This window comes from Macrotis lagotis, chromosome 1 (genome assembly GCF_037893015.1).
Source record: "Macrotis lagotis isolate mMagLag1 chromosome 1, bilby.v1.9.chrom.fasta, whole genome shotgun sequence".
In the NCBI taxonomy this organism is placed as follows: Eukaryota; Metazoa; Chordata; class Mammalia; order Peramelemorphia; family Peramelidae; genus Macrotis; species Macrotis lagotis.
In genome coordinates this window covers 435,523,775-435,538,518 of record NC_133658.1, presented here as the reverse complement: position 1 = coordinate 435,538,518, position 14,744 = coordinate 435,523,775, and positions in this window count along the sequence as shown.

Here is a 14,744-nt window from a genome sequence, read left to right as displayed (position 1 = left end):
TCTTCCTGCTGTTTCTTGCTAGACATATATAGAAAAGTTGAGGATTTATGAGGGTTTATTTTATAACCTGAAACTTTGCTAAAATTGCTAATTGTTTCCAGTAGTTTTTTGGATGATTTCTTGGGATTCTCTAGGTAGACCATCATGTCATCTGCAAAGACTGAGAGTTTTTTCTCTTCCTTGACAATTCTAATTCCTTCAATTTCACTTTCTTCTCTAATTGCTGAAGCTAATATTTATAATATAATATTGAATAGTAGTGGTGATAATGGGCACAACTTGTTTCAAGCCTGATCTTATTGGGAATGCCTCTAGCCTCTCCCCATTGAATATAATGCTTGCTGATGGTTTCAAATAGATACTGCTAATTATTCTAAGGAACAGTCCATTTATTCCTACACTCTCTAGTGTTTTTAGTAGGAATGGATGCTGTATTTTGTCAAAAGCTTTTTCAGTATCTATTAATATGATCATATGATTTCTGATAGGTTTGTTGTTGATATAATTGAGTATACTGTTTTACTAATATTGAACCAACCCTGCATTCCTGGGATAAATCCTACTTGATCATAATGTATTATCCCAGTGATAACTTGTTGTAATTGTTTTCTAAGATTTTTATTTTTGCACCTATATTCATTAGGGAGATAGGTCTATAAATTTCTTTCTCTGTCTTAACTCTTCCTGGTTTGGGTAACAGCATGATATTGGTTTCATAGAAAGAGTTAGGCAGAGTTCCATCTTTCCCGATTTTTCCAAAGAGTTTATATAGAATTGGAAGGAATTGTTCCTTAAATGTTTGGTAGAATTCACTTGTCAATCCCTCAGGCCCTAGAGATTTTGTCTTAGGGAGTTCAATGATGGCTTGTTGAATTTCTTTTACTGAGATAGGGTTGTTTAGGTATTTAATCTCTTCATTTAACCTGGGCAACTTATATTTTTGTAAATATTCATCCATTTCACTTAGATTATCAAATTTATTTGCATAGAGTTGGGCAAAATAATTTCAAATTATTATTTTAATTTCCTCCTCATTGGTGGTTTCATTAATGATACTAGCAATTTCATTTTCTTCTTTCTTTTTTTAATCAAATTGACCAGAGATTTATCAATTTTATTGGTTTTTTCATAATACCAACTTTTGGTTTTATTTATTAATTCAATAGATTTTTGCTTTCTATTTTACTAATGTCTCCTTTAATTTTTAGAATTTCTAATTTGGCATTTAATTGGGGATTTTTGATTTGTTCTTTCTCTAATTTTTTAGTTGTATGTTTAGTTCATTGATTTCTTCTTTCTCCAATTTATTTATGTAAGCATTTAAAGCTATAATATATCCCCTGAGAGTCACTTTGAATGAATTCCATAGGTTTTGGTATATTGTTTCATTATTGTCATTATCTAGGATAAAATGATTAATTCTTTCTATAATTTGTTTTTTGGCCACTCATTTTTTAAAAATTAGGTTATTCAGGTTCCAATTTGTTCTGGGTCTGTATCTCCTTGGCCCAATATTGCATATGACTTTTACTGCATTGTGATCTGAGAAAGATGTATTCACTATTTCTGCCTTTCTGTAGTTGATCATTAGGTTTTTATGTCCTAGTACATGGTCAATTTTTGTATAAGTTCCATGTACTGCAGAGAAAAAGGTATATTCCTTTCTATCCCATTCAATTTCCTCCATACGTCTACCATATCTAGTATTTCCTAACAATCTATTTACTTCCTTAACTTCTTTCTTGTTTATTTTATGATTCGATTTATCTAGATCTGAGAGTGGGAGGTTGAGGTCTCCCACTAGTAGAGTTCTGCTGTCTATATCTTCCTGTAGTTCTTCCAGCTTCTCCTCTAAGAATTTGGAGGCTATCCCATTGGGTGCATATATATATTCCGTATTGAAATAACTTTATTGTCTATGGTACCTTTTAGGAGGATAAAGTTTCCTTCCTTATCTCTTTTAATGCTATCTATTTTTGCTGCTGCTTTGTCTGAGATAAGAATTGCTACGCCTGCTTTTTTTACTTCAGCTGAAGCAAAATATATTTTGCTCCAACCTTTTACCTTTACTCTATATGTATCTCTCTACTTCAAATGAGTTTCTTGTAAGCAGCATATTGTAGGATTCTGCTTTTAATCCACTCTGCTATTCACTTACATTTTAAGGGAGAGTTCAACCCATTCACATTCAAAGTTATGATTACTAATTCTTTATTGCCCTCCATGCTATCTTCCCTCTGTTTGTATTTTTCCCCTCTTCCCTCCTTATCTGTATTCCCCAGTATTTTGTTTCTGAATACCACCCCCTTCAGTGTGTTTTCCCTCCTATATCACCCCCTCCCCTTTCTTTCCCGGTTCCCTTTTTCCCTTTTCCCTTCCCTTCCTTTTGTTAGTTCCCCTATTTTCCCCCACTCCCCCTCCCTTTCTCCATCCCCCTCCACTTTTCCCCTTTTAATACTTGAAAGGTCAGATGTTTTATAAGTTAACTGAGTATGTGTAGGTTGACTTTAAGCCAAGTCTGATGAGAAGAAGATTCATATGTTTCTCATCTCCTCCCTTCTTCCCCTCTATTACCAGAGGTATTTTGTACCTCTTAGTGTAATGAGATTTACCCCAATCAATCCCCTCCCTCCTCCCGTGTTTTCCTGTCCCCCTTTTTAAGGAGGTAGTGGTTTTTTTTAGATCATTCTGAGTTATAGAAAATTCTGAATATCTATCACTTCTAACTAAGTACATTCTATCTAATAGAGTTAAAATTCTTGAGGGTTATTAGAGTCTTTCTCCCAAGGGGGTTAAAGCCAGTTATATCCCATTAGATAGTAGCTTCTTGGATAGATCATGAATGTCCATCATTTCTGGCTAGGCATATTCTCTCTGTTAGTTACAATTCTCAAGATTTATGAGAATCTTTTTCCCCCATGCTGGGATATAGTCAGTTTCCACTGGATAGCAGTTTTTTTCTTTTACCACCCCCCCTTTTTTTTACCTTTTCATGTGTCTCTAGAACCTCCTGTTTGATGTTCAAATTTTCAATTTAGCTCTGGACTTTTCATCAGGGATTTTTGGAATTCTTCAATTTTGTTAAATGTCCATCTTTTTCCTTGGAAGAGAATGCTCAGCTTTGTGTAATAATGGATTCTTGGCTGCATTCCAAGCTCCCTTGCTCTTCAAAATAGCTTGTTCCAGGCACTTCGATCCCTTAATGTTGATGCAGCCAGGTCCTGCGTAATCTTTACCATGGCTCCTTGATATTTAAATTGTTTCTTTCTGGCTGCTTGCAGAATTTTCTCTTTTACCTGATAGTTCTGGAATCTGGCCACAACATTCCTTGGTGTTTTACTTTTAGGGTCTTTTTCTGGAGGGGATAGATGTATTCTTTCAATAACTACTTTGCTCTCTGGTTCCATGATATCAGGGCAGTTTTCCATCACTAGATCCTGTAATATTAAGTCCAGGCTTTTTTTTTCAATGTTTTCAGGAAGTCCGATAATTCTCAGGTTGCCCCTCCTCAATCTATTCTTGAGGACAGTGGTTTTGCTGATGAGGTATTTTAAACTTTCTTCTATTTTTTCTATATTTTGATTTTGTTTAACTGACCCTTGCTGTGTCATGGAGTCATTAGTTTCTGCAGACTCCATTCTTTTTTTTTAGGGAGGAGTTTTCTTCATTAACCATTTGCAACTCCTTTTCCAATTGGTCAATTCTACTTTTGAAAGAACTTTCCATTTGACCAATTGAGGTTTTGAGAGAATTATTTTTTTTGCATTTGCCCAATTGAGGATCTGAGAGAATTATTCTCATTTTATATTTGTCCAATTGTATTTTCTAAGGATTTGTTTTCTTGTTGCAAGGTATTAATTGTCTCTCCCAAATTATTTTTAATTTAAATTTATTTTTATTAAAAATATTATTTGATTTTTACATTTTCCCCCAATCTTGCTTCCCTCCCACCTCCACCCCCACAGAGAGCACTCTATCAGTCTCTACTTTGTTTCCATGTTGCACCTTGATCCAAATTGGGTGTGATGAGAGAGAAATCATATCCTTAAAGAGAAGAGAAGTCTAAGAGGTAACAAGATCAGGCAATAATCTATCTGTTTTTTTCTAAATTAAAGGGAATAGCCCTTGCACTTTGTTCAAACTCCACAGCTCCTTATCTGGATACAGATGGTATTGTCCTTTGCAGACAGCCCAAAATTGTTCCCAATTGTTGCCCTGATGGAATGGGCAAGTCCTTCAAGGTTGAACATCACTCCCATGTTGCTGTTAGGGTATACAGTGTTTTTCTGGTTCTGCTCATCTCACTCAGCATCAGTTCATGCAAATCCCTCCAGGTTTCCCTGAAATCCCGTCCCTCCTGGTTTCTAATAGAACAATAGTGTTCCATGACATGCATATACCACAGTTTGCTAAGCCATTCCCCAATTGAAGGACATTGACTGTTATTTCCAATTCTTTGCCACCACAAACTGGGCTACTATAAATATTTTTGTACAAGTAATGCTTTTACCCTTTTGTCTCATCTCTTCAGGGTATAGACCTAGTAGTGGTATTCCTGGGTAAAAGGGTATGAACATTTTTGTTGCCCTTTGGGCATAGTTCCAAATAGCTCTCCAGAAGGGTTGGATGAGTTCACAGCTCCACCAACAGTGTAATTGTGTCCCAGATTTCCTACAACCCTTCCAACAATGATCATTACCCTCCTGGTCATACTGGCCAATCTGAGAGGTGTGAGGTGGTACCTCAGAGAAGCTTTAAATTGCATTTCTCTAATAATTAATGATTTAGAGCATTTTTTCATATGGCTATAGATTACTTTGATCTCCTCATCTGTAAATTGCCTTTGCATATCCTTTGACCATTTGTCAATTGGGGAGTGGCTTTTTGTTTTAAAAATATGACTCAGTTCTCTATATATTTTAGAAATGAGTCCTTTGTCAGAATAATTAGTTGTAAAGATTGTTTCCCAATTTACTACATTTCTTTTGATCTTGGTTACATTGGTTTTATCTGTGCAAAAACTTTTTAATTTAATGTAATTGAAATCATCTAATTGGATTTTGGTGATGTTCCCCAACTCTTCTAATTTGCTTATAACATTGTTTTTTATGTCTATGTCCTGTAATCATTTGGATCTTATCTTGGTAAAGGGTGTGAGGTGTTAGTCTAATCTAAGTCTCTTTGATACTAACTTCCAATTATCCCAGCAGTTTTGATCAAAGAGGAAGTTTTTTTCCCAATGGCCAGACTCTTTGGGTTTATCAAACAGCAGATTACTATAATCCTCTCCTGCTTTTACACCTAGTCTATTCCACTGGTCCACCACTCTATTTCTTAGCCAATACTAAACAGTTTTGATGACTGATGCTTTATAATATAATTTTAGATCGGGTAGGGCTAAACCACCTTCTTTTGCACTTTTTTTCATTAAGCTCCTGGAAATTCTTGACTTTTTATTTCTCCATATGAATTTACTTACAATTTTTTCTAACTCATTAAAGTAATTTTTTGGAATTTTGATTGGTAGGGCACTAAACAATTTAGTTTTGATAGAATTGTCATTTTTATTATATTAGCTCTACCTATCCATGAGCAGTTGATATTTGCCCAGTTATTTAAATCTAATTTAATTTGTGTGAGTAGTGTTTTATAATTGTTTTCAAAAAGATTCTGAGTCTGTCTTGGCAAATAGACTCCCAAGTATTTTATATTGTCTGAGGTTACTTTGAATGGGATTTCTCTTTCTACCTCTTCCTGCTGTTTCTTGCTAGACATATATAGAAAAGTTGAGGATTTATGAGGGTTTATTTTATAACCTGAAACTTTGCTAAAATTGCTAATTGTTTCCAGTAGTTTTTTGGATGATTTCTTGGGATTCTCTAGGTAGACCATCATGTCATCTGCAAAGAGTGAGAGTTTTGTCTCTTCCTTCCCAATTCTAATTCCTTTAATTTCTTCATCTTCTCTAATTGCTGCTGCTAACATTTCCAATACAATATTAAATAGTAGTGGTGATGATGGGCATCTTTGTTTCACCCCTGATCTTACTGGGAATGCCTCTAGCCTCTCCCCATTGAATATAATGCTTGTTGATGGTTTCAGATAGATACTGCTAATTATTTTAAGGAACAGTCCATTTATTCCTACACTCTCTAGTGTTTTTAATAGGAATGGATGCTGTATTTTGTCAAAAGCTTTTTCAGCATCTATTGATATGATCATATGGTTTCTGATAGGTTTGTTGTTGATATAACTGAGTATACTCACAGTTTTCCTAATATTGAACCAACCCTGCATACCTGGGATAAATCCTACTTGATCATAATGTATTATCCTAGTGATGACTTGTTGTAATCATTTTGCTAAGATTTTATTTAGGATTTTTGCATCTATATTCATCAGGGAGATAGCTCTATAATTTTCTTTCTCTGTTTTAACTCTTCCTGGTTTAGGTAACAGTACCATATTGGTTTCGTAGAAAGAGTTAGGCAGAGTTCCATCTTTCCCTATTTTTCCAAAGAGTTTATATAGGATTGGAACCAATGGTTCCTTAAATGTTTGGTAGAATTCACTGGTGAATCCCTCAGGCCCTGGAGATTTTTTTTTAGGGAGTTCAGTAATGGCTTGCTGAATTTCTTTTTCTGACATAGGGTTGTTTAGGTATTTAATCTCTTTTTCATTTAATTTCCTCCTCATTGGTGGTGAGTTCACCTTTTTCATTTATGATACTAGCAATTTGGTTTTCTTCTTTTTTTTAATCAAATTGACCAGAGATTTATCAATTTTATTGGTTTTTTCATAATACCAAGTTTTGGTTTTATTTATCAATTTAATAGTTTTTTGCTTTTGCTTTTATTAATTTCTCCTTTAATTTTTACAATTTCTAATTTGGTATTTGATTGGGGATTTTTGATTTTTCTTTTTCTAATTTTTTTAGTTGCATGTTGAGTTTATTGATTTCCTCTTTCTCCAATTTATTCATATAAGCATTTAGAGCTATAATATATCCCCTGAGAGTTGCTTTGAATGAATCCCATAGGTTTTGCTATGTTGTTTCATTATTATCATTATCTAGGATAAAATGGTTAATTTTTCTATAATTTGTTTTTTGGTTCACTCATTTTTTAAAATGAGTTTATTCAGTTTCCAGTTTGTTCTGGGTCTATATCTCCTTGGCCCTGCATTGCATATAACTTTTATTGCATTGTGATCTGAGAAAGATGTATTCACTATTTCTGCCTTTCTGCAGTTGATCATTAGGTTTTTATGTCCTAGTACATGGTCAATTTTTGTATAAGTAACATGTACTGCAGAGAAAAAGGTATATTCCTTCCTATCCCCATTCAGTTTCCTCCATAAGTCTACCATATCTAATTTTTCTAACAATCTATTTACCTCCCTAATTTTTTTGTTTGTTTTATGATTCGATTTATCTAGATCTGATAGCGAGAGGTTGAGGTCTCCCACTAGTAGAGTTTTGCTGTCTATGTCTTCCTCTAGTTCTTTCAGCTTCTCCTCTAAGAATTAGGGTGCTGTCCCACTGGGTGCATATATATTCAGTATTGAAATGACTTTATTGTCTATGGTACCTTTTAGAAGGATAAAGTTTCCTTCCTTATCTCTTTCAACGTTATCTATTTTTGCTGCTTCTTTGTCTGAGATAAGGATTGCTACCCCTGCTTTTTTTACTTCAGCTGAAGCAAAATATATTTTGCTCCAACCTTTTACCTTTACTCTATATGTATCTCTCTGCTTCAAATGAGTTTCTTGTAAGCAGCATATTGTAGGATTCTGGTTTTTAATCCACTCTGCTATTTGCTTACGTGTTAAGGGAGAGTTCATCCCATTCACATCCAAGGTTATGATTACTAATTCTTTATTGCCCTCTGTGCTATCTTCCCTCTGTTTGTATTTTTCCCCCTTTCCCCCCTTTTATCCATATTCCCCAGTCTTTTGTTTCTGAAAACCACCCCCTTCAGTGTTTTTGCCCTCCTATATCACACCCTCCCCTTTCTTTCCCCTTTCCCTTTTTCCCTTTTCCCTTCCCTTCCTTTTGTTATTTCCCCTTATTTCCCCCACTCCCCTTCCCTTTCTCCATCCCCCCTCCCCTTTTCCCCTTTTAATACTTGAAAGGTTAGATGTTTTATAAGTTAACTGAGTATTTGTGGGTTGACTTTAAACCAAGTCTGATGAGAAGAAGATTCAGGTGTTTCTCCTCTGCTCCCTTCTTCCCCTCTATTACCATAGGTTTTTTGTACCTCTTAATGTAATAAGATTTACCACATTCAATCCCCTCCCTCCTCCCATCTCTTTCTTTTCCCCCTTTTTAGGGCGGTAGTGTTTTTTTTAGATCCTTCTGTCTAAGTCATAGAAAATTCTGAGTGTCTGTACCTTCTAGTTCTGTACCTTCTGTTGAATAGAGTCAAAAGTCCTGAGAGTTATTAGAGTCTTTCTCCCAAGTGGGGTTAAAGCCAGTTACATCCCATTGGATAGTAGTCTCATGGATAGGTCATGAATGTCCATCATTTCTGGCTAGGTGTATTCTCTCTGTTAGAGTTACATTTCTCAAGGTTTATGAGAATCTTTGTTTTTTAACCCCCATGCTGGGGTTTAGCCAATTTCAACTTACTAGATTGCATTTTTTTCTTTTACCGCCACCCCCTTTTTTTTAACCTTTTCATGTGTCTCTTGAACCTCCTGTTTTTGATGTCCAAATCTTCTGTTTTGCTCTGGTCTTTTCATGAGAAATTTTTGGGATTCTTCCATTTTGTTAAATGTCCATCTTTTTCCCTGGAAGAAAAGGCTCAGCTTTGCAGGAAAGTAGATTCTTGGCTGAATTCCAAGCTCCCGTGCTCTTCAAAATATCTCATTCCAGGCCCTTCGATCCCTTAAAGTTGATGCAGCCAGGTCCTGCATGATCCTTACTGTGGCTCCTTGATATTTAAATTGTTTCTTTCTGGCTGCTTGCAGGATTTTCTCTTTTATCTGATAGTTCTGGAGTTTGGCCACAACATTCCTTGGTGTTTTCATTTTAGTATCTTTTTCTGGGGGGAACGATGTACTCTTTCAATAACTACTTTGCCCTCCGATTCCATGATATCAGGGCAGTTTTCCATCACTAGATCCTGTAATATTAAGTCCAGGCTTTTTTTCTCTTCAGTGTTTTCAGGAAGTCCTATAATTTTCAGGTTGCCCCTCTTCGATCTATTCTTGAGGTCAGTGGTTTTGTTGATGAGGTATTTTACATTTGCTTCTATTCTTTCTATTTTTTGATTTTGTTTAACTGACTCTTGCTGTCTCATGGAGTTATTAGTTTCTGTAGACTCCATTATTTTTTGCAGGGGAGGAGTTTTCTTCATTAACCTTTTGCAATTCCTTTTCCAGTCGGTCAATTCTGTTTTTGAAAGAGCTTTCCATTTGACCAATTGAGGTTTTGAGACAATTAATTTCTTTTTGCATTTGCTCATTTGAGGATCTGAGAGAATTATTCTCATTTTGTAATTGTCCAGTTGATGAACTGAGAGATTTATTCTCCTTTTGTGTTTGTCCAATTGTACTTTCTAAGGTATTAATTGTCTCCCCCAAATTTTTAAGCTCCTTCCTTATTTCTTCAAGGAAGTCTTTCTGTGCTGGAGACCAGATTGTATTCTCCTCAGAGGTTCCAGGTCTCTCTGAGTTGGGGTCTTTCCCTTCCAGGAATTTTTCCATGGATCCACCTTTCCGCTGACCCTTCTTCATTTTTGCTAAGACCTTGAGTTGGGGAAGGGGCTGGTTCACAGGAGCTTAGTATCCCTAAAGGCTTTACTCACTGAATACAATTTCTCTGGCTGGCCAGTAGGAGGTGCTGGTTGCTTTCTCTGGAGTGTCTGTGACCTTCATTGAGGCCTTCTCCCTTTGCTTGAAGGGAGGAGTTGGAGCTATTGAATTCATTTGCCTTCAAACAATTGTGGGCTTTTCCCTGGGGTGAGGTCATTCCTCTCCCTATTGTCAGCTGGGTTTGTTCATCTGCTCACACACTTGTGCCTGCAATTGTTTGTTCTGGGAAGAAGCCTCAGCTGTAATGGAGGCAAGGATTCATGGTTCCTCAGACCAGAGGAGCCCAGGGATGGTGTCCACAGTTCTCCTGTACCAGAACTATCCCCCCAGCCCTGTCGGCAAGCTCCAAAGGGACAGTGCCAACACAAGTGCTTCTGCTCTCTAGTTGACTCAAGCCCCTGCCGTCTAGCCCCACTGCTCATCCAGCAGGTCCAGCTCTTGGGCCCTCAGACTCCCCAGCTCCAATTCAGCTGCTAATCTGGCTGATCCGCCCTCTGAGCCCAGATTCACACCAGAATTTGTTCAATGCTGCTACAGGAGACAAATCCTGAGGCAGATGTTCTTTCTCCTGGCTTTTCTTTCTTGGTTTTGTGGGTCAGATTTCTGTTAAGAGGTTTGTTTCATATGATAGATGGGGAAGAGATCAGGAGACTTTAGAACTGTGCCTGTCTTCTCTCTGCCATCTTGGCCGGAAGTCTCTAGACTTCATTTTCAAGAAATAATACAGCAAAATTGCCCTGAGATCCTAGAAGCAGAGGGTAAAATAGAAATTGAGGGAATTCTCCAGTCACCTCCTGAAAGAGAGCCCAAAAGAAAAACTTCCAGGAATATTATAGCCAAATTCCAAAACTCCCAAGTCAAAGAGAAAATTCTAAAAGCTGCCAGAAACAAACAATTCAACTACTGAGGCTCCATAGTCAGGATGACACAGGATCTGGTAGCATCTACATTAAGGACTCGTGGGGATTGGAACATGATATTCTAGAAGGCAAAAGATCTTGGTTTACAATTGAGAATCAACTACCCAGAAAAACTGAACATCCTCTTTCAGGGGAAAAGATGGACTTCCAATGAAACAGGAGCCTTTTAAACTTTCCTATTGAAACAACCAGAGCTGAACAGAAAGTTTGATCTCCAAGTACAGGATTCTGGTGAACCATAGAGAGGATGGATGAGAAGGACTAACTATGAGGAACTTAGTGATATTTGTATTTCTGCATGGGAAGAAGATATTGATAACTCATATTAACTTTCTCATTTATAAGAGCTGTTAGAAGCAGCATATATAGACAGGGCACAGGAAGAAGTGGAATATAATGGTATAATATAGTAAAAAAGATGGAGTCAATGGGTGATAAAGGGAAGTACTGGGAGGAAGAGAAAGGAGAGGAAGAAGGAGCAAAGAAATTTCACATAAGAGTCAAGAAAAAGCTTTTTCAATGTAGTGTAACAGAGGAAGGCAAGGGGGAATGAGTGAGCCTTCATTCTCATCAGAAATGGCTCAGAAAGGAAATAACATACACACTTAATAGGGTATAGAAATCTATCTTACCCTAGAGAAAAATGAGAAGAAAGGGATGGGATGAGGAGGCTGGGAGAGGGGGAGGGGGGCATAGGTGATAGAAGAGAGGGAAGACTGTGGGAGAGAATACTCAGATGCACCACACTTTTGGACAGGGCCAGGATGAAAGAAGAGAGAGATAGAGAGAGTAGAATAAATGAGAGTGGGGAGGAATAGAGTGGAGGGAAATACAGCTAGTAATAGCAACTGTGGGAAAAATATTGAAGCAACTTCTCTGGTGGACTTATGATAAAGAAAGCAGCTCACCCCAGAGACAGAGCCATTGGAATCTGAACATGGGCTGAAGTACATTTTTTTCTCTCTGTCATTATTCTTGAGGTTTATCATCTTCTTGGGGGGAGGGTTATGTTTACTCATAACAAAATTATTGTAATATAAAATAAACCAAAATCATACTTTTAAAATATCAATGCAAAAACTAGAGACTCATGTCATCTTATTTTTGTTTTTTTGTTTTGTTTTTTGTTTTGTTTTGTTTTTTGTAAGGAAAATGGGGTTAAGTGGCTTGCCCAAGGCCACACAGCTAAGTAATTATTAAGTGTCTGAGAACAGATTTGAACCCAGGTACTCCTGACTCCAGGGCCGGTGCTCTGTCCACTATGTCACCTAGCTGCCCCTCTTATGTCTTATGTCATTGTGTAAAGAACATATGAATTTTTCAGTATCACATGGAAATTTTACAAAAACTGACCATATATATTTGGGCACAGCGATATTGGAAAGAAATGTAAAAAAAAGAAATAAAAATAAACATATCCTTTACAACTCATAAAAAAGTAAACAATTAAGAGACAACAAAAGACTAGTGTCTAAATGAAGACTTAATAATGAAATCCTAAATAAAAGTGGACAAAAGAACAACTCATAAAAACAACATGAAAGACCGTGATGAAGCAACATCTATTAATGTAAATGTAGACTCTGCTTACTTCACTGTGAATCAGGTTAAGTCTTTTCATACTTTTGTATTTATCATTTGTCATATTATACTATATTCCTTGTTTTTATACCACAGTATTATTCAATTATACTCATGTACCACTATTTATTTACCTATTTTCCAATTAATGGGCATCTACTGCTCTTTTTCTTCAATTTTTTGCAGGGGGGGAGTTGCTACCAAAAAAAAGTGCTGCTTTAAATATTTTGGTGTATATGGATACTTTCTTAACAGTAACTTCCTTGGAAATAGATGCCAACTGGTGGAATCTCTCTTATCAAAAGATATTGACATTTTATTTCCTTTTCCCCCACTATTCTAAATTTATTTCCATGATTGCGTCAACCCACAACTCCACCTATAGCTCATTGTATGCCTGTCTTTCCACAAACTCTCCAACATCAGCTATTCCTATTTTTTTGCCATCTTTGCCAATTTTCAGGAAAGGAAACTTCTGAATTGTGTTTCTCTTATGACTTAGTATTCTTTCATATAGTTGTTAATGATATGCAATTCTGTTGAGAAATTTGTTTATATTCATTGATCACTTATTTATTGAGAATGGCTCATGATTTTTATCTTCCTGTAGTTTCTTTATATTTTTGAATAACAAACCTTTTCATAAACATTAGTTACAATGTTTTTTCTTCCATGGCTCCACTTCCTTTCATACTCTAGTTGAAAGTCTTTATTTAAGCAAAATCTTTTCAGTTTTATGTAGGTATCTATCTTGTCTTTTATAATTGTCTCTGTCCTTTATTTGGTTAAGAATTCAACCATTGCTGTGAAAAGTGCTGATGCTTCTCAGAAAAGGGTTTCAAAGTTTTAAAATATATATATATCACATAAAGTCATTGAAACAGTAACTACAGAAGCTTTAATGACTCCATTTAAACATTTCAGTGCATACATATTCTCCTAGCCATGGGGTACTCCCACCAAGGATACAGATCCCAGTTCACCTCCATCTTTCTCATTCATGTAATTCTTATTCACATTGTTGTAATGGTTCAGTTGTTTCAATCATATCCCCATTTGAGGATTTTCTTGAAAAGATAATGGAGTGGTTTATTATTTCCTTCTTCAGTTCATTTTACAAGTGATACTGAGATGAAAAAGGTTAAATAACTTACCCAAGGTCTCACAGTAACTGAGGTCAGATTTGAACTTAGGAAAATGAGGTTTTTCTGATGCCAGACCCAACATTCTATCCATTATACCACCTAATTTCCTCATTTAATTCACATCCTCCTCTAAATCTCAAGGATCTGTCTAAAGCACTCACAACCCATTGTTGTCTTAGTAGAGTTTACAACATCCAATGGTTTTAATGTAGTGGTTTTCAGCATTTTTTTTGCCCCTAGTATTGCAGCATACTGAATGTTTAAGATGTGGCAGCATTATAGAAGAGTCTGGAGACTCACCTGTGAGTGCCATACAATTTGGAGCACATCTAGAAAAACTCATTTGAGAATCACTGATAAGATTCATCTTGTTTTGGGGATTCTTCATAGGTCAATGGAGAATATCACATGACCGTTGAAGATAAGATCAACTTTTCCCTTGGCTTCCAAATATTTCAATTTCCAATAAGAAGAGTTTTCTATAATAGGAAAATGTTAGGGTTGCAGTTAGCAGAGAGCTATAGATTTAAACAAGTCACTTAACTTCTCTGAATCTCAGTTTTATCTATAAAATAGAAACAATATGAGCATAACAAAATATATGGGAAAGTGCTTCAAGTGCTAGGAAATATTCCTTATGGAAAATGACTCCCAGGGTGGCTTGGTGGTGCAGTGGATAAAGCACCAGCCCTGGAGTCAGGAGTACCTGGGTTCAAATCCAGGCTCAGACACTTAATAATCACCTAGCTGTGTGGCCTTGGGCAAGCCACTTAACTCTATTGCCTTGCAAAAACTAAAAAGAATTGCTATTCTGGGGCAGCTGGATAGAGCACCAGTCCTGGAGGCAGGACTACCTGAGTTCAAATCCGACCTCACACTTATTGCCTAGCTGTGTGGCCTTGGGCAAGCAACTTAACCCCATTGCCTTGCAAAAAAAAAAAAAAAACTTAAAAAAATATGAGGGAAATTACTTTGGGCTGTCTAGGTGGCACAGTGGATAGAGTACCAGCCCTGGAGTCAGGAGTACCTGAGTTCAAATCTCTCCTCAGACACTTAACACTTAGTCTTAGTCCAAGAAAAGAATTGAGAAAATGTACCTTTCTCCATTGAAGGAGAGAACATTTTATAGTCATAAATAATTATTTGATTAGATTTCTGTGTCCCTACCCCCATGCTCTTTAAGAAAAAAATTTTTGTTAGAAAGCATTAGGTAAGGAAGATATACTTGGATACGAAGATTTTTTTTAATCCCTAAAGTAGTTATTAAAATAAGTAACTTTAA